The 20,776-nt window shown below is 37.1% G+C and overlaps 1 protein-coding gene and 1 non-coding gene across 6 annotated transcripts in view; one reads left to right on the forward strand and one right to left on the reverse strand.

Moving 5' to 3' along the window:
* Positions 1-20,776, reverse strand: part of MAMDC2 (MAM domain containing 2) — a 187,092-nt gene that overhangs the window by 17,033 nt on the left and 149,283 nt on the right. The window lies entirely within an intron of this gene.
* Positions 8,265-8,458, forward strand: LOC118147904 (U2 spliceosomal RNA). Its single transcript, XR_004734609.1, has one exon. It is a non-coding gene; the product is annotated as a U2 spliceosomal RNA (small nuclear RNA).

Below are 20,776 nucleotides of genomic sequence, written 5' to 3' on the forward strand. Positions count from 1 at the left end.
TTAAGTTCTTCCAGCAGGCACTTGCAGTTTCTGGTTCTAATTTGTTCACAGCAGCTTTGATGAATGTTATTGCATCTGTAATAATAAATAATTTCCAGCACAGATTACATCCAGATTAGGGTCTACATCAATTGCTGATCAAATGTGATCAAATACAAGGCAGGTGTATGTTGCCTTGACAAACTCAATGATAGTAAAAGGCTGAAGCAATGAGGTTGTATTCAGAGGCCAAAACACAACTGGAACATTTTCATTTTGTTTTTATAGCAGACAAATTTAGGATGGCTAGGAGCATTGTCTTTTATTCACAGGACTTTAAATTCCAACTCGTCTTCCAAGTTGTTTTTTTTTCTTTACTTCTGGGATAATATACTGGTGGAACCATTTCATAATCAAGATGGCTGTCACCCATGCTTTCTGATTATGTTGCCAAAACATGGGCAGATAACTTTTGTTCCTAAGAGTACTGGGTTCTTTGCTTTGTACACTACGCCTGGCTTTACCATATGCCTTGAAGCATTGCCACGTGATACTAGAGTTCATCTGTCTTTACATGCTATATGCCTTGGTGCCTCCTTTGCACTTTTATGAATGCAGGCTCTATCTTCTTCCAGAAGACTTGAAGACTTGCTTCAGATGGCAACCTTTCTTTTAAATTATTTCTTCAACTTTGCCAGAAAGTGGCAGAAACTTCTTCATTGGCAGATGCAGCCTCTTCAGTATTTCTTATATTTGTCAGTCCAAACTTATTCCTGAATCTATGTAGCCATCCCTTACTTGCAACAAATGGCCTGGTGTCAATTTTTCAGGGTATCCCTTGCTGAAGTCTTTGTATAGTCTCAATGCTTTCTGTTGCAACATTTTGTCAATTGGAACATGTTTTCTTTTCACGCCTTCCACTCACAAATTTAATGCCTTTTTTTCCATCTTCACTGAACACTTATTATGTACTGTGGCCATAATTTTTGTAGTTTGAGGTGCAATAGCAAAACTAGCACAAATTTCTTTTTCCTTCTTTACAATTTCACAAATAGAAGATATGGTTTGGCTGTGTCCCCACCCAAATCTCACCTTGAATTGTAATAATCCCCATGTGTCAAGGGTGGGGCCAGGAGGAGGGAACTGAATCATGAGGGCAGTTCCCCCCTACTTTTATGGTGGTAGTGAATAAGTCTTACTAGATCTGCTGGTTTAATAATGGGAGTTCCTCTGCACAAGCTCTTTTGCCTTGCCACCATGTAAGACGTCCTTTTGCACTTTATCTTCTGCCATGATTGTGAGGCTTCTCCAGCCATGTGAAACTGTGAGTCCATTAAACCTCCTTTCCTTTATAAATTATCCAGTTTCAGGTATGTCTGTATTAGCAGAGTGAGAACAGACTAATACAGAAGGTTTCATTCTTAATGTAGTCCTTAACAACCCCAGAATACAATTGTTTTTTCTTTCCTTATCAAGTCAAGAACTTTCACCTTTTCACTTAAAGAAAGCACTTTTTTGTTTCTCTTTGGCATATATGAATTTCCAGAAACACTATACTTGTGCTTTGGGGCCACTGTGAAGTAAAATGGAGGTGACAAACACAAGCACTGTGGTACCAGAACATCTGATAATGGAGATGGCTACTAAGTGACTCATGATCAGAAAGCATAGACAGCATGTATGATGCTAGTGAAATGGGTGGTTCACATACTAGGTAGGATGGAGAAGGATGGGGCCAGACAGTGTGAGATTTCATCACACTACCCAGAACTGCACTGAATTTAAAACTTCTGAATTATTTATTTCTGGAATTTTGCATTTATAATTTCTGGCCCATAGTTTACTGCCCTCAGAGAGGAAGATACAGAGAAGAGAGGACTGCTGTAAGTAGCACCTATGTCAGGAAACTTTCTGTTTCTGCCAGGATAGAGCTACTCAAGTACATGGTGGCAGAAAATGATTTGTCAAATCCTGCAAAGCCCATCCCACTTCGATGCAAGTCACTATCCACCTGTCACAGACACCTTTATTATTATATTATTAAATAGGAGCCAAATGGTGGAGGTGGATTTAGTTGGTTTTCTAGTCTTTATTGTTGTTCTACTAGAATGACTTGTTTTACAAATGTTTCCCAAACTTTAGTCGTACAAATATCACCTTCGTGATATTTTTTGCCTATCCATATTTGTACTATTATTTATTTAATGTTTCTCTTTAAATAAATTCCATTTTTAGTACATTTATTCAAATAGGAAACTTCATATTAGCATGAATATAGACAGCTAGCTGTAAACCTATGAAGTAATGGTTTTAATGTGCTGGTTATACATTTTTCTTATACATGAATATTACTAGCAAATTAGAAAAATATTCAGGTACTTAACACTTGAATTACCTGGTGATAAATATAATGTAATCTGGGTAACAATGGCCTAAAGTTCCAACAGAGCTTCTGGTTTCTACTAACTCATTTTACTTGTACTCATATGTCATAATTTTTTATTTTATAAAAGCACAAATGACAAAACAATGAATCCAGGAAAATATTCCAGACATAAGCTTCAGAATTTGTGGAAGATTCACTAATTATAAAAGTAATAATACCATTCAATTCAATGGAGCTTATAATAATACTATTCAGTTCAGTGGAGCTTATATATTATTAAGTTTCACAGATATAATCTCAGTTAATCATCAGAGCCACACTGTGAGATTAGCCGACGTCAGTCTGGTTGTGTTACTATAGCAGAATAGCTGAGATTAGGTAATTTATCAAGAACAGAAATTTATTTCTCACAGTTTTGGAGGCTGGTAAGTCCAAGATCAAGGTGCCAACAAGTTTGCTTGTCTAACAAGGGCTGCATCTTCCAGAGGGGAGGAATGCTATGTCCTCACATGGTGGAAGGCATAAGGGCAAGCAAGTTGAATGCTGCGTGAAACCTCTTTTAAATGCATTAATTCCATTCACAAGGAAGGAGTCCTCATTGCCTAATCATCACCTCTTAAGGGTCCCATCTCTTAATCCTCTTACACTGGCCAATAAGTTTCCACACCTGAAATTTGGAGGAGACACACTCACATCATAGCAGCAGGTCATTGATTGTTATCTTTATTCTACATATGGAGAAACCGAGGCTCAGAGAAGTCATGCTTTCTCAAGGTTATTCAGGCAGCAAATGGCAGAGGCAGCTCATCATTTGGTCTTTCCATACCATGCCATACTCTAAAATTTGGAAAGGTTTATTGCATCACCAGTTAGTAAGTCAGGAACTATAGCTTCCTTGGAATTGCTACATATGATGATGTACTGATTGTGATAGACACAAAATAAATGGACATATTTATAGTGTGTCTTTTCTGAGCTTCTCTTTTTATTTAATTGATTTATATTGACTGACTAGCTAATGTAGTTGTCTGTAAAACAGCTTTGTGGTACTCTCTCCTTTCTTTTTCTTCCCTGTATGTGTTGTTTCAAGTATAGATGGCAGGCTTTAAGAATGGGAAGTGAAAGGCAGAATTCAATCTACAAATACAAGTATATCTTCAGAGAGTTCCAGAGTGCACCGCATTCATTCAAAAAGAATCCTGTTACACCAATACCAAACAAACACCCTGTAGTCATCAAGGAGGAAAATACTGTGGCCAGGTCTTTGAGTTTATTACTTTACTAATGTATAGCATAGAAAGTTCAGCCATTTTGGTATCCTGGCATTGCTTTATTGCCTATATATGAAAAGGAGACATAGAAAAGATTGTTAGGACTAAATGCAATGAATCAGCAATACAGGCTATAGGAGGTCTCCTTTTTGAATGTAATATAATTGTGGTTTAATTTGCATATCTAATTACAGGCAAGTTTCCTATTGCTATTCCAGGATCCAGACAATAGTTAATACTCCCTTGAATGAGTTTTAGTCAGTGTTTTAATATTTTAGATGCATGTTGCTTTAGCTGATCTAGAAGCTGATCTATGAACTTGCTGAGTCAATTAAAATTTTCTTATTATTTTAGAATATATCATCCATGGAAAAGAAATTTCAGTGACATTAATCTAAGCAACACTACATTTATACTATAATAACCCCCTACCCTCAATATCTAATCACCCTCAATATAAGGTTCTTCATCCTCCATTATCCTCTGGGTGATGTCCAATCACCCTGGCCTGTCCTCAGCAAGATTCTGTTAGGTTGGTTTAGTCAGAACTTTCCTTACCCTTAATGTTACCTCTTAGACATTTTTTCTTCTGACCTTCAACTAACTCTTTGACTATAAATCCTCACTTGCCTGCACTTTATTCAAAGCTGAGCCCAATCTCTCTTCCCTATTGCAAAATCCCATTGCAGTGGCTCCTATAACATCCAATGGTCCTGAATCAAACCTGCCTTACTGTGCTTTAACAAGTGTCATTGCATAATTTTTTTAACCTAATTAGATGTCATCAGTATTTATTACTCGAGATGAGGACTTCTAAAGAAAAAGAAGTAGAGATTTCCATGGTCTCTTAGGCAGTTTAAAGCCAAAGGCAATATAAATATAAATTTTTATATTTATACTCTTCCCCACCTACCCCCTTCCAAAGAATAGAACCCCATGAAATAAAGTAATCTTAGATACATCAAGACCTTGAGCAGAACAGTCAGAACATAGCAACAGAAGAATAAGAGTCCAGAGACACAAAGATCTCATTCAAAGCACTATGACTGGTTGGCTTGTAGTGCAGAAGGAAGAGAGTATATTTTGAGTATAATAATCATGTTCTTAAATAAATAATGCTAAAAAATAAAATGCCAAAGGCATCCTCTCTGTCTCTGTTAAGTAACTTGTAGCAGAGATATACTCTGCTAACAAAAATTAGAAAAAGATTTTTTTTAAAGAAAACACCTGCTTTGAGGTTATCAGAGACATTTCCAAACATCAAGGACATGAGGGATCAAGATCTCAGAAAAAAATGGAAGGTCAATTAAATGAGCTCAGTATTCTTCAAGATGCTTTCCACCTTGGGGTACTTGCCTGTTTAGTTTAGATGCTATTCAGAGAACAGCTGCCAAGTGGCAGAGAAACCAACAGATCTCACTGGGTTGGGAAGGTAGTAACTGGATTTCAGGGCTACCAAAGCAGCCAGGACTTTCAGGGCCAACTTTTCTGAGAAGAGAGAGGTATGAAAAAGTGAGCCCATCACTTGATAGTGTTCTTCTAAAGCATTTGTGAAATTCTTGAATTGCAGAGAGCAAGAGGCCAAGAAGCCAAATGCAAAACAGTGGGATTTTTAGCAATCTCATCAGCTTAAGAGACAAAAATTGAAGATTAGTGCATACTAAGGAGGAGAGTTCCTAGTTAAATCTGAGAATATATTTTTGGAGGGTATATCCCAGGTTTAGGGGAGAAGCAGAAGCAGGCCAGCAAAACAGAACTATAACACTACCTCAAGTTATCTTAGTTCTGATTGGACTGACGTGACCTGCTCTATTCGAGTTGTCTATGGGAGAACAGGTTGAATTCTCTCTAGAAGGAAGTACCATCACCCCAGGATTCTATAATTTTTCATTGGCAAGTCTAGTATTCAATCAAATTTACCAGACATTGTCAAGAACAGGACCAGAGAGGATGGGGGCATAGGTGACAGATGACAGAAACAGAACCACAAGTGGCCCACATGTGGAGTTATCACACAAGTACTGCAAATAGTTACGATTCAATAACATGAGCATTCAATTATATGTTTAAGAAAATAGATAAGACAGAATTTACCAATGAAGTCAAATATATTCAAAAGCCAAAAAATCAGAGGAATATGGAGCCTTCAGAATGGTGGAGTAAGGACCTCTGAAAATATGGTCCAGTATAAAAGCAATGAGAACACTTGCAAAAAAAAAAAAAAAATTCACAATAAACTTTTTCAGAATTCTGGAAATTAACTAAAGGTTTTGACAATCCAAGAGTGCTTTTCCCGAGGAAAATGACAGAATTTGGCTAAGAACTTTTTACTTGCCCCAATTCCATCTCCATCTCTTCTACTGTGCAGAAGATGTAAAAGCCAAGAGTTTTGTAACTAGGTGTTTTAAAAAACAGTAGCTTAGCAGCCACTGGAAGATGCAGAGCAGATTTGGAGCCCCCTAAAAGCCCCATCTCTAGAGAACTGGCATTATTAAAACTGTTAGGCAGCTTCTGAAGAGCTTCATTCTCAGGGCTTGCCTTTATTTAACCTAACTGAAGTAAATCTCACTCTATATGAACAACTTTATCCACCATGGCATTTATAAAAAACAATAAATAAAACAACTGTTTAACATTGTAACTGCCTGAGGTGGTATTAACAGCTGAAGCTAACAAAAGGCTGACCAAAAATATAAAAGAAAAAAATTGGGGAATAGGATGTCTGTAGAAAGCTTTACAAAGCTCCAACATATTTCTGGAAATCTGAAAGGCCATGCAAATGTAAAGAGCTATACATATCCCCAGAAAAAAAACTGAGAAAATCCTAATCTTTCATCTCTGGCTGACCTTTAGGCTCTTCGTGAGCAAGAAATGGAGGCTAAGGTGAAGTTGTAAACTGCCTGCTAGAGCACTGAAGATGTGCCCCAACACAAGCACAGAACCTGCTGGCAAGTGTTGGGGGATCTATTGTTGCATGTTGGTTTAAGGCATTTAAGGAAAATCTCTGTTCAATAATTAGTTGACTGTTAAGAGAACAGAGCAGAGCCATATACAACAAAGAATACAGACTCTGTGGAATTGGTCCAGGAAAGTCACTAAGCAAACATACAGCAACAGTGACAACAAAAACAAAACAACAAACAGCAATAACAAAAAAACCATGGGGAGAAGAAGAATCCATAAAATGGTATTATTCAAAATGCCCAGTTTTCAACAAAAACTATGAAACACACAAAGAAATTGGGAACTATAGCCCATACATAGGATAAAAAGTAGTCAACGTAAGTTATCCCTGAGGAAGTCAAGACATTGGAGTTACAATACAAAGAAGACTTTAAGTCAACTAATAAATATGTTTCAAGAATTAAGGAAAGCTAATTCTAAAAGTATAAGAATGATGTCTCATTGCATAGAGAGTATCATTAAAGAAGCTAGAAATTATAAATAAGAACCAAGTAGAAATTATGGATTTGAAAAGTATAATGAAATAAAACATTCATGAGAGGGGCTCAGCAGCAGATTGGAACTGGCAGAACAAAGAATCACTAAACTTGAAGGCAGGTCAATGAGATTATCCAATCTGAGGAACATAAAGAGAAAAGATAAAAGAAGAAATGAATAGAGACTCAGAGACCTGTGGAACACCATCAAGACTACCAACACATGTATAATTGAAGTTCCAGAAGAGAAGAAAGAGAAAGGGGGAAAAAGGAACCTTTGAAAAATTAATAGCCAAAACCTTTTCAAACCTGATTTTAAAAAATATAAATCTATATGTTCAAAAACATCAAAGAACTTCAACTAGAAAAATTCAAGAAGTCAGTCACTCATAGAAAAATTACATTTAACTGTTACAAGCCAAAGACAATGAGAAAATCTTTTATTTTTAATTAATAAAATTTTTTCTTTGCTAATTAGCTGACTTCAAGGTGAGAATCTTGAAAGCAAGAGAAAAGTGACTCATTATACACAAGAGAACCTCAATAAGATTTACAGCTAACTCCTCATCAGAAACTATGATGGTCAGAAGACAGTGAGATATAGTAAAAGAAAACTAAGAATTCTATATGCAGGAAATCTGTCCCTCAAAAACAAAGGAGAACTTATGAAACTCTCAAATAAATAAAACTAAATTTATCACTAGCTACTAAAGGAATTCCTTCAGGCTGAAAGCAAAGGGTACTAGACAGTAACTCAAATTTTATGAATAAATAAAAAGTAGCAATAAAAGTAACTGTGTAGGTAAATATAAAAGACAGAATATACATAGATTTTTATGTCTCTTATCTTCTATCTGATTTAAAAGACAACCAACTGCATAAAGCAATAATTACAAAACCATGACAATGGGCTTATAACACAAAAGATATCATATTCATGACAGAATAATACAAAGAAGGAAGAAATGAAGCACAGTTTTTGTATGCTATGAAATTAAGTTAATATTAGTATGAACTAGATTATCTTAAATCAAGATGTTAATCAAGGGCTAGGAGTAGTGGCTCATGCCTGAATCCCAGGACTTTGGGAGGCTGAGGGGGGAGGATGACTTGAGCCCAGGTGATTGAGACTAGCCTGGATAACACATGAGACCCCATCTCTTTCTAACAAAAAAGTCAGTTGTTTTGATCTCCTTTCGGCCTTCTGGTTAAGATCATGTGTAGTATCTGTTCTTATCAGTTTAATATCTGATATGTCCTCGGTCTGAGAACGCTATATTAAACAGTTTTTGGAGCAGGGAGATGGGAGAGGAGCTTGCTCTGTCCGTCCACTCCAGGCATTGACCTGGTATTGCAGTACCTTCAGGAATGGTGCACCCCCTTTGAGGGATAATGACATTTTAAAAAGTTATTTCTTAAAAAGTATTTTTAAAGGTGTTAATTGAAATCCCTAGGGCAACCACTAAGAAAATAACTTAGAAATATATAAAACAAGAGAATTAAAATGGTATATTAGAAAATATCTATTTAACATAAAAAACAGTAATAGAAGAATAAAGGAACAAAAAGAAGATGTAATACATACAGAAAACAAATGCCAAAGTGCAAACATAAATTCTAACTTATTAGCCATTATGTTAATTGTAAATAGACACATGCACACAATTTTCATTGCAGCACTGTTTACAATAGCAAAGACTTGTAATCAACCCAATGTCCCCATCAATGATAGATTGGACAGGGAAAATGTGGCACATTTACACCATGGAATACTATGCAGCCATAAAAAATGATGAGTTCGTGCCCTTTGCGGGGACACGGATGAAACTGAAAACCATCATTCTCAGCAAATTGACACAAGAACGGAAAATAAAATACCGCATGTTCTCACTCATAGGCAGGTGTTGAACAATGAGAACACATGGACACAGGGAGGGGAGCATCACACACTGGGGTCTGTGGGGGGAACTAAGGGAGGGACAATGGGGGGTAGGGAGTTGGGGAGGGATAACATGGGGAGAAATGTCAGATATAGGTAACGGGAAGGAAGGCAGCAAACCACACTGTCATGTATGTACCTATGCAACAATCTTGCATGTTCTTCACATGTACCCCAAAACCTAAAATGCAATAAAATAGATATTTTTTAAAAATCAAACAAAAAAAACCAAGTTCTTAGAGACCTATAAAGAGACTTAGCCTACCGCTCAATAATAGTGAAAGACTTTAACACCTCACTGTCAATATTAGATCAACAAGACATATAATTAACAAAGATAATTCAGGACTTGAACTAAGCTCTGGACCAAGTGGACCTGATAGAACTCTCTTCACCAAATCAACATCTATAGAACTCTCCCCACCAAATCAACAGAATATGCATTTTCTCAGCACCACATAGCACTTATTCTAAAATCCACCACATAATTGGAAGTAAAACACTCCTCAGCAAACGCCAAAGAATGGAAATCATAACAGTCTCTCAGACCACAGTGTAACTCAATTTAAACTCAGGATTAAGAAATTCACTCAAAACCACACAGCTACATGGAAACTGAACAACCTGCTCCTGAATGACTACTGGGTAAATAACAAAAATAAGACATAAGAACAAATAAACAATGTACCAGAATATCTGGGACACAGCTAAAACAGTGTTGAGAGGGAAATTTATAGCACTAAATGCCCACATCAGAAAGTGGGAAAGATATGAAATAGACACCCTAACACCACAGTTAAAAGAACTGGAGAACCAAGAGCAAAAAAATTCAAAAGCTAGCAGAAGACAAGAAATAGCTAAGATCGAGAAGAACTGAAGGAGATAGAGACATGAAAAACCCTACAAAAAAAATGAATCCAGGAGCTGACTTTTTTTTTAAGATTAACAAAATAGACCACTAGCCAGACAAAGAAGATAAGAGAGAAGAATCAAATAGACACAATAAAAAATGATAAAGGGGATATTACTACTGATCCCACATAAATACAAACTACATCAGAGAATACCATGAACACCTCTATGCAAATAAACTAGAAACTCTAGAAGAAAAGGATAAATCCTGGGTATATACACCCTCCCAAAACTAAACCGGGAAGAATTCGAATCCCTGAATAGACCAATAACAAGTTCTGAAATTGAGGTAGTAATAAATAGCCTACCAACCAAAAAAAGCCCAGGACCTGATAAATTAATAGCCAAATTCTACTAGAGGTACAAAGAGGAGATGGTACCATTCCTTCTGAAATTATTCCTAACAATAGAAAAAGAGGGACTCCTCCCAAACTCATTTTATGAGGCCAGCATCATTCTGATACCAAAATCTGCCAGACACATGACAAAGAGAGAAAATTTTGGGCAAATATTCCTGATGAACATCGATGCAAAAATCCTCAATAAAATACTGGCAAACTGAATCCAGCAGCACATCAAAAAGATTATCCACCACAATCAAGTTGGCTTCATCCCTAAGATACAAGGCGGCTTCAACATATGCAAATTGATAAATGTAATCCATCACATAAGCAGAATCAATGACAAAAATCACATGATTATCTCAATAGATGCAGAGAAGGCCTTTGATAAAATTCAATACCCCTTCATGCTAAAAATGCTCAATAAACAAGGTATTCATACATACCTCAAAATAGTAAGAGCTCATACCTCAAATAATAAGAGCTAGTAATGCAAAATAACTTTTGACATATCTCAAAATAGTAAGAGTTATTTATGAAAAACTCATAGGCAATATCAAACTGAATTGGCAAACCTGGAAGCATTCCCTTTAGAAACCAGCACAAGATAATGATGCCCTCTCTCACCACTCCTATTCAACATAGTATTGGAAGTTCTCGCCAGGGCAATCAGGCAAGAGAAAGAAATAAAAGATATTCAGATAGGAAGAGAGGAAGTCAAATTGTCTCTGTTTGCAGATGACATGATTTTTTATTTAGAAAACCCAATCATCTCAGCCCCAAAATTCCTTAAGCTGAGAAGCAACTTCAGCAAAGTCTCAGAATACAAAATCAATATGCAACAGTCACAAGCATTCCTATATACCAATAACAGACAAGCAGAGATCCAAGTCATGAGTGGTCTTCCCATTCACAATTGCTACAAAGAGAATAAAATACCTAGGAATACGAATTATAAGGGATGTAAAGGACTTCTTCAAAAAGAACTACAGACCTGCTCTAGAAAATGTGAGAGGACACAAAAAAAAATCCATGCCCATGGATAGGTAGAATCAATATTGTGAAAATGGCCATAGTGCCCAAGGTAATTTATAGATTCGATGCTATTCCCATCAAGCTACCATTGACTTTCTTCACTGAATTAGAAAAAGCTACTTTAAATTTCATATGGAACCAGAAAAAGAGCCCATATATCCAAGATAATCGTAAGCAAAAAGAACAAAGCTGGAGGCATCATGCTAGCTAACTTCAAACTATAATACAGGGTTACAGTAATCAAAACAGCTTTGTACTGGTACCAAAACAGATATATAGACCAGTAGAGCAAAACAGTGGCCTCAGAAATAACACCATACATCTACAATCATCTGATCTTGGATAAACCTGACAAAAACAAGCAAGGGGAAAGGATTCCCTCTTTAATAAATGGAGCTGGGAAAACTGGATAGCCATATGCAAAAAACCAAAACTGGATTCCTTCCTTACACCTTATACAAAAATTGACTCATGATGGATTAAAGACTTAAATGTAAAACCTAAAACCATAAAAACCCTAGAAGAAAACCCAGGCAATACCATTCAGGACATAGGCATGGGCAAAGACTTCATGACTAAAACACCAAAAGCAATGGCAACGAAAGCCAAAATTGACAAATGGGATCTAATAAAACTAAAGAGCTTCTGCACAGCAAAAGAAACAATCTCAGAGTGAACAGCCAATATACAGAATGGGAGAAAGTTTTTACAATCTATCCATCTGACAGAGGGCTAATATCCAGAATCTACAAGGAACTAAAAGACGAACAACCCCATCAAAAAGTGGGCAAAAAATATTAACAGACACTTCTCAAAAGAACACATTTATGCAGCCAACAAACATATGAAAAAAAGCTTGTCATCACTGGTCATTAGAGAAATGTAAATCAAAACCACAATGAGATACCGTCTCTTGCCAGTTGGAATGGTAATCATTAAAAAGTCAGGAAACAACAGATGCTGGTGAAGATGTGCAGAAATAGGAATGCTTTTACACTGTTGGTGGGAGTGTAAATTAGTTCAACCATTGTGGAAGACAATGTGGTGATTCTTCAAGGATCTAGAACCACAAATACCATTTGACCCAGCATTTATACCCAAAGGATTATAAATCATTCTACTATAAAGACATATGCACATGTATGTTTATTTCAGCACTATTTACAATAGCAAAGACTTAGAACCAACCCAAATACCCATCAATGATAGGCTGAATAAAGAAAATGTGGCACATATACACCATAGAATGCTATGCAGCCATAAAAAAGAATGTTCATGTCCTTTGCAGGGACATGGATGAAGCTGGAAAGCATCATTCTCAGCACACTGACACAGGAACAGAAAACCAAACATCACATGCTCTCACTCATAAGTGGGAGTTGAACAATGAGAATACATGGACAGAGGGATCTGTCAGTGGGTGGGAGGAAAGGGGAGGGAGAGTATTAGGACAAATACCTAATGCAAGCGAGGCTTAAAACCTAGATGATGGATGATAGGTGCAGCAAAGCACCATGGCACATGTGTACCTGTGTAACAAACCTGCATGTTCTGCACATGTATCCCAGAACTTAAAGTAAAAAAAAAAAAAAGAATATTTTATCCATTTATTCTTTTTTCTTGCACTTTTAGATGTTTTGTAGCCAGAGGTCACAATGATTGCTAGTGTATTTTGTGCTAGGAAAAGAGGTCTATAATTAATTTTTGTTCATCTTTCTGAACACTGTACTCATTCTGGCTGGAATTTTATAGGCATATATATCTTCTGGCTAGAAGTTTGAAATGTAAAACTGGGTTATGCACTAGGTTTTAAAGTTTATTATTTTTTTTTGTAGAAAGGAATGCCTTATATTCCACATTTAAAAAAAAATCTATGTCTCATTTTAGTATTGTTGTGTTACCTAGAGATAGATCTCCAATGTCTTAGATTTAGGCAATTTCAATAAAGTTGGTGGGTACACTTAATTTTTAGTAACATTTTTTACAATTATGTCTTAAGCAATGTTTCCTGCTATAAGTGTTGTTAGTCTCAAGGTTGTAAGTTGATAATCTTTGGAAATATTAAAACAAAACTTTCAATATTGCAAAAAAAGCCTATATTTTAGACTTCAATTTGTTGATAGTCCTGGCTGACAATATTCTACACGCCACCCTAGTCACTTATAGTTCTTCAAAAGCTGCCACTCTGTTTAATGGCTCCATACTTCGCACCAGCCATTCCCTCATCCTGGAACACTTCCTTCCTCCCTGCCACTCTTAATGAACTCACACTCATCTTTTAAGATACTCACAAGGAGATCTCGATGTGTGGTTTCATTATCTGTAGGACTTTGCCTTTATTACTTTACTTATTATAACTCTGGGCAGTTATTTCATGTATAATGCAGAGTGAGTATTCAGGAAATATGGAATAGAACAAGATCCTAGGGAACCTGGACTATATACCATTTATGATTGCTCTCAGTTATAAGAGGTTTAATTCTTATACACATGTAGCTTCTGAAGCTGGTGGTTTTAACAAATAAGTGAATATTTTAGAGGAACCTTTGTTTATACATTAATTTTGAATGGGTAACTGCTATAGTTTGGATGTGAACCCCAAAACTCATGAGTTGGAAACTTGATTCCCCAATGAAGTGGTGTCAAGAGGTAGGGCCTAATGGGAGATGTTTGGATCATGGGAGCACTACCCTTATTAACGGCTTAATGCCAATTTCATGGGAGGGGGTTTCTTATTAAAAGATGAGTTTGATTCCCTCTTACTCTTCCCCTCACTCTCTCTCTTTGCCCCTTCCACCATGGGATGACGTAGCAAGAAGGCTTTCACTAGATGTCAACACCTTGATCTTAGACTTTCCAGCTCCCAGAACTGTGAGGATGTAAGTTTCTGTTCTATATAAATTAGTCTCAGACATTCTGTTATAGCAGCATAAAATGGACTGAGACAATAACCCTTGTCACATTGCAATCTGAGTATCAATACATCAGCCACATCAAGCTCACACCATTAGAGGCTAGGACAAAGAAAAACCAATCTTTTGTGAGGTTTAAGATACACAATAGGTGTGTGAGCTATAGCCTTGGGGTTATGCTTACAACATTGCCTTACAGCACTAGAAATAGATTAGAAAACGTTTAGATGTTTTCTGCTGGATCCATTTCTAGGAGAGCCCCAAAATGCCAATATTGTGTTTTCTAAGAGAAGACACTCTGCTTTGTTGTGAAGGGTCTTTGGTTTATGAAAAACTGTGCTTCTCATATATAAGTTGTCACAGCCATTCCAGATCATGTGTGGTCTCTTCGTAGCATGTAGTTTTGAAAACCCTAGTGAGGGAGTGTGGGCAGAGTATATAGCCATTAGAACCAGACTAGAGTGAGATTCAGTTTCTGCTCTACCAGTTACTACTGTATGGCCCTGGAAAGGCACTTAACTTTTCTGAGCTTCAGCTTCCTTCCCCAAAACATGGGAACTTTCATTTGCCTTACAGGTTGTGGAAAGGATGTTGAGGCTCCCAGCACAGTGCCTGCACATGGTGAATCTCCAGTATAGTAGTCCCCACTTTATCTACGTTTTCACTTTCCATGGTTTGGGTTATCCACAGTCAGCTGTGGCCCAAAAATATTAAATAGAAAATTCCAGAAATAAACAATTCATTAGTTTTAAACTATGTGCTGTTGTAAGTAGCATGATGAAATCTTGCACTGTTCCATTCTGTCTTGAGCAGGACATAAATCATCCCTTTGTCCAACGTGCCCATGTTGTTTACACTCTTTGCCTGTGGGTCACTTAGTAGCCATCTTAGTTATCAGATTGACTGTCATGGTATCACAGTACTTGAGTCCAAGTAACCTTTATTTTACTTAATAATGGCCCCAAAGTGCAAGAGTAGTGATGTTGAAAATTTAGATATGGCAAAGAGAAGTCATAAAGTGCTTCAAGTGAAAAGGTGAGGTGGAGTGCTGTGGCTCACGCCTGGTATCCCAGCACTTTGGCATGTTGAGGGGGGATGGATCACAGGGTCAGGAGTTCGAGACTAGCCTGACCAACATTGTGAAACCCTGTGTCTATTAAAAATACAAAAATTAGTTGGGTGCGGTGGTGCATGTCTGTAATTCTAGCTACTCAGGAGGTTGAGGCAGGAGAATCGCTTGAACATGAGGGGCAAAGTTTGCAATGAACCAAGATCACACAATTGCAATCCAGCCTGGGAGACAGAGCAAGACTCTGTCTCAGGAAAAAAAAAAAAAAAAAAAAAGGAAGAAAAGGTGAAAAGTCATGACTTAATAAGAAAAGGACAAATCTGAGGTTGCTAAGATCTACAATAGGAACAAATCTTCTGTATATGAAATTATGAATAATATATTGTAATTCTATTTTATTATTGGTCATTATTAGTGTCTTGTTGTGCCTAACTGATAGATTATGCTCTATGATAGGTATGCATGTATGTGAAAAAAGATATTGCATATAGGGTTCAGTACTGCCTTAGGCCTCTAGGAACATATGCCCTGAAGATAAGGGGAAATGACTGTAAATTATCACTGATATTTCCCTAGAAAATCAGTTATTAATGTAATTTCAAGAACAAGAACAAAACACCTTCAACCTAATGCTATTTTGTAGGTACCCTGGGCACAGTGTAGCAAAATTTATTTTCTTATTTACATTGTTGTACATGGGAATGAAAAGACATAAGCGGTAAACAATTTAGTTAGAAAAGTGGAAAGTGTCTTGAGAAATTTTTGAAAATCTGTATTGAAGCAAATGAAATAAAGAAAAAGAAGGCAGACCCTAGAAAAAATTTACTTTAAAAATCAGAATTCTTATGTTGTACACCAGAGACTTTTATTTAATGTGTCAAGCATTCACTCAAAATAAATGTTGAACACTCTAAGAAGTTTATGCATTCAAATTTTTCTGCAGTATATTCACATAACAACATGCACTCAATTTTTGCTATGAAGTTTCACCCAGGCAGCTGAAGCATCCTTCAAAGTTTTTAAGAGGACAAAGCAAACACAACCACATTATTTTCTTTAGACAAAGCAATACTATTTTAGCCAAAATGTATCCACATAACCCAGAAATAATGTAAATACAGGAGTAGAATTAGGAGCAGCTTAATATCTACTGCATGCGCTTTTGTTAGATTATCATAGGCTGTGTGTTAATGAGGAGAAGGCAGGATATGGTCTACCAGTCAAACAAGCTCGGACTGTAACATTATTTTAGCATAATGACATGAGCTTGGTTGTCAGCCATTTAACTTAAGAGTTTACCCTGTTCCTTGAATGTTCAATCTATTGCCCTAAAAGTGGGTTCAATTATATGTCAAAGCCCTAACCCACATGCTAGAATTCTAGTGACTCTATTTGGAGATAGAACCTTTTAGGATGTAATAGGAGTGTTAGGGTGGGCTGTAATTCGTTATGACTGGTGAATTTATAAGAAGGTACATATCAGGGGTGCACTGGCACAGAGGAAAGGCCACGTGAAGCAGGAAGGCAGCCATCTGCAAGCCAAGGAGAGAAATCTCAGAAGGAACCAACCCTACCCACATCTTGATCTTGGACTTTCAGCCTGCAGAACTGTGAGAAAATACATTTCTGTTGTTTAAGCCATGCAGTCTGTGGTATTTTGTTACGGCAGCCCTGGCAAACTACAGTAGTTCCCCCTTATCCTTGAGGGATATGTTCTAAGATCCCTGGTAGATGCCTGAAACTGCTGATACTACTGAACCCTATGTATACTATATATTTTTTCCTGTACATACATACTTACGATGAAGTTTAATTTATAAATGATGTCCAGTAAGAGATTAACAACAAGGAATAAAAAAAAGATAATTATAACAAATGCTGGCATCACTATCCTTATGCTTTGCCATTTTTCAGTAGAATAAGAGTTTCTTGTGTTCAACAAGCCAGGTTTTATCAGGCTACTCAGAACGTTGCTCTTTTTCTTATGCTCATCTAATCCATCATGAAATTCTGTGGCTCAGCTTTCAAAATATATCCAGGATTTGACCACTTACCACCACCCTCATTGCCACTATACAGTCCAATCCATGGTGGCTGGTCAAATCTACCATCATAGTGAAATCTGCCATCATAGTCAATTTTACCATCATAGTTCACCTGGGTTATGTGCAGTAGCCTCTGACAGGGCTCTCTGATTTCACCCTTGCTTCATTCCACCCCCAATCTTTCCTCAACACAGTCGCCAGAGCGATTCTTATAAAACTAGATCAGATTGCTTCTCTCCGAAGTTCAACACTCTCCAGTGAATTTCCATTTGTCTTAAAGTAAAATCCAACGTCCTGGCCAGGATGGTAGCCCATGCCTGTAATCCCAGCACGCTGGGAGGTCGAGGTGGGCAGATCACCAGAGGTCAGGAGTTCAAGACCAGCCTGGGCAACATGGCGAAATGCTGTCTCTATTAAAAAATACAAAAATTAGCCGGGTGTGGTGGTGGGCACCTGCAATCCCAGCTATTTGGGTGGCCGAGGCAGAATTGCTTGTAAGTGGGAGGCGGTTCCAGTGAGCGGAGATCGCACCACTGCACTCCAGCCTTGGTGACGCAGTAAGACTCCATCTTGGGAAAAAAAAAAAAATCTGAAGTCCTTCTAATTAATTACAAGGTCCTCCATGATCTGGCCCACCATTATTTCTCTGGGTTTCTCCTAGCACTCTCTCCCTAGCTCACTACACTATAGCTAAAGCAGCCGCCTTGCTGTTCCTAGGACACACTGTGCATGTTTTTTCACTTATGGGGCCTTGTACTGGCTGTCCCCTCTACCTGGAACATTGCTTTCCAGACATGCCGTTGGTGGGCTACCTCACTCCTTTCAAGTTTACCTTCTCAGTGGACTTCATTATGACTCTTCTATTTACCTTAGTTAACTCCACTCACATCCTTCTCTCAATTCCCTAACTCCCTTACCTGCTCCATTTTTAGTTCTGTAGCAATTACCAATGATCACCTTTTAAAATACTGCATGATTATGATTAAGCTTAATATTTCTTGTCTGTCTCCTCTACTAGAGGTTCCATGAGGGTAAATGCTTGTCTGTTTTGTTCATCTGTGTTTCACAAGTGCCTAAAACAGTACCTGGCACACAGTAGACATTCAATAGATATTGGCTAAATGAAGGAATAAATGAATAATAGAGCAAGAATTAATTGTCATATGCCAGGTCTTATTCTAAGTATGTTTTATATCTTGTTTCATTTAAACCTCAGCACAGTCTGTGAGGTAGGTGTTAATCGTTCTAAATACAAAGATAAAGAAAATAGGCTTAGAGAGTTTAAAGGTATAACTGAGATTTGAACCCAGGCAGTCTAATCCCAAAGCTCTCAGTTCTTAAATTCAACTACCCTATGAAGTTAGGTTAGCAGGTAAGTAGTTATAATTGTTCTTATTTTCTAGATGACAAAACTGAGACTTAGAGATTTTAAGTCACTTTCTCAAGGTCTCATACCTAGTGAATGGGAAACCATAGGTTGTTCTGATGCCCTAAGTTCATGGGTCTGTTATAACCTGGCTTGGTGCCTCTCCTTACGCTTTTCAGGGACTCCTTCCCTTCAGTGCTCACTATTTTTCTTTTTCTTCTTCTTCTTGTTTTTTTTTTTTTTTTGAAACCCATGTTGGAGGGACGGGGAACTCTTTAGGACAAGACTCTTCCAAGTGTTCTATTTTTTTTTTTTTTTTTTAAAGAGAGAAAGAAACAAAAAAAAAGGAATGAAGGAGAGGAAGAAAGAGGAAGAGAAAGAGGGAGAGAGAACGGTAGTGTTGCTTTATTCTAAAAATGCGTATTGAAAACCTCTTTTATGCCAGTAATTGTGCTTAATAATGGCCGACCAATATTTCATTTAAACCTGTGAGTAGGTGTAATGGGGTACTGATAATGTTTATTAAGTTTACTTGTTCCAGATCTGAGTTCAAGCCCTGGATATCCTTATTAATTTTCTGTCTCATTGATCTATCTGATATTGATGTTGAAGTCTCCCATTATTATTGTGTGGGAGTCTAAGTCTCTTTATAGGTCTTATGTATCTGGGTGTCCCTGTATTGGGTGCATATATATTTAGGATCGTTAGCTCTTCTTGTTGCATTGATCCTTTTACCATTACATCTTTGTTGCTTTAAAATCTATTTTATCAGAGGCGAGAATTGCAACTCCTGCTATTTATTTATTTATTTATTTATGCTCTCCATTTAGTTGGTAAACCTTTCTCCTTCCCTTTGTTTTGAGTCTTTGTGTATCCTTGCATGTGAGATGGGTCTGGATACAGCATACCAATGGGTTTTGGCTGTGTTTTTTGATTGTGGGATTTAGTTGATTTAACTTTAGGGTTACTGCCATTTGATGTTAGCTGGCTGTTTTGCCCATTAGTTGATGTAAATTCTTCATTATGTTAATGCTCTTTACTTTTTGGTATATTTTTGGAAAGGCTAATACTGATTGTTCCTTTCTATGTGTAATGCTTCTTTCAGAAGCTCTTGTAAAGCAGGCCTAGTGGTAATGAAATCACTGAGTACTTGCTTGTTCATAAAAGATTTTATTTTTCCTTCAGTTGTGAAGCTTAGTTTGGCTGGATATGAAATTCTGGGTTGAGAGTCCTTTTCTTTGAGGATATTGAATATTGACCCCCACTCTCTTCTGGCTTGTAGGGTTTCTGCTGAGAGATCTGCTATGAGTCTGATAGACTTCCCTTTATGGGTAACCTGACCTTTCTTTCTAGCTGCCCCTGGTATTTTCTCCTTCATTTCAACCCTGGTGAATCTAACGATTATGTGCCTTGGGGTTGCTCTTCTTGAGAAATATCTTTGTGGTGTTCTCTGTATTACCTGGAGTTGAATATTGTCCTGCCTTGCTAGTTGGGAAAGTTTTCCTGAAAAATATCCTGAAGAGTATTTTCCAGCTTGGATTCATTCTCTTTGTTGCATTCGGTACACCTATCAAATGCAGATTAGGTCTTTTCACATAGTCCCATATTTCTTGGAGACTTTGCTCATTCCTTTTTATCCTTTCTTCTCTATTCTTATCTTCTCGTTTTATTTCATTAAGTTGGTCTTCAACCTCTGATAGCCTTTTTTCTGCTTGATCAATTTGGCTGTTAAAATTTGTACATACTTCACGAAGTTCCCATGTTGTGTTTTTCAACTCCGTTAATATTTTTCTGTCTTCTCTTCCACATCTAAGGCATTCCACAGTGTTCTTTACCCACAAAATTCCCTATAGTAGTCTACCACAACACAGTTCTCTTTGGTTGTACCTCTTCTTAGATCTGTTACTGCTCTCCCCAACAAAAGGAAGAAAAACTACCAAAACCTTCTCTCAAGAAAAATACACATATAAACAACATCTAGATTACAATAGACTCTAGCTAAAATTGTTTAATTCTTGACCTCAATCCTCTTGGAATAAAAAGATACCTTTCTTTCATCCCATTTTCTGGGGTTTCACTAA

Source organism: Callithrix jacchus, chromosome 1 (genome assembly GCF_049354715.1).
Source record: "Callithrix jacchus isolate 240 chromosome 1, calJac240_pri, whole genome shotgun sequence".
Taxonomy (NCBI): domain Eukaryota; kingdom Metazoa; phylum Chordata; class Mammalia; order Primates; family Cebidae; genus Callithrix; species Callithrix jacchus.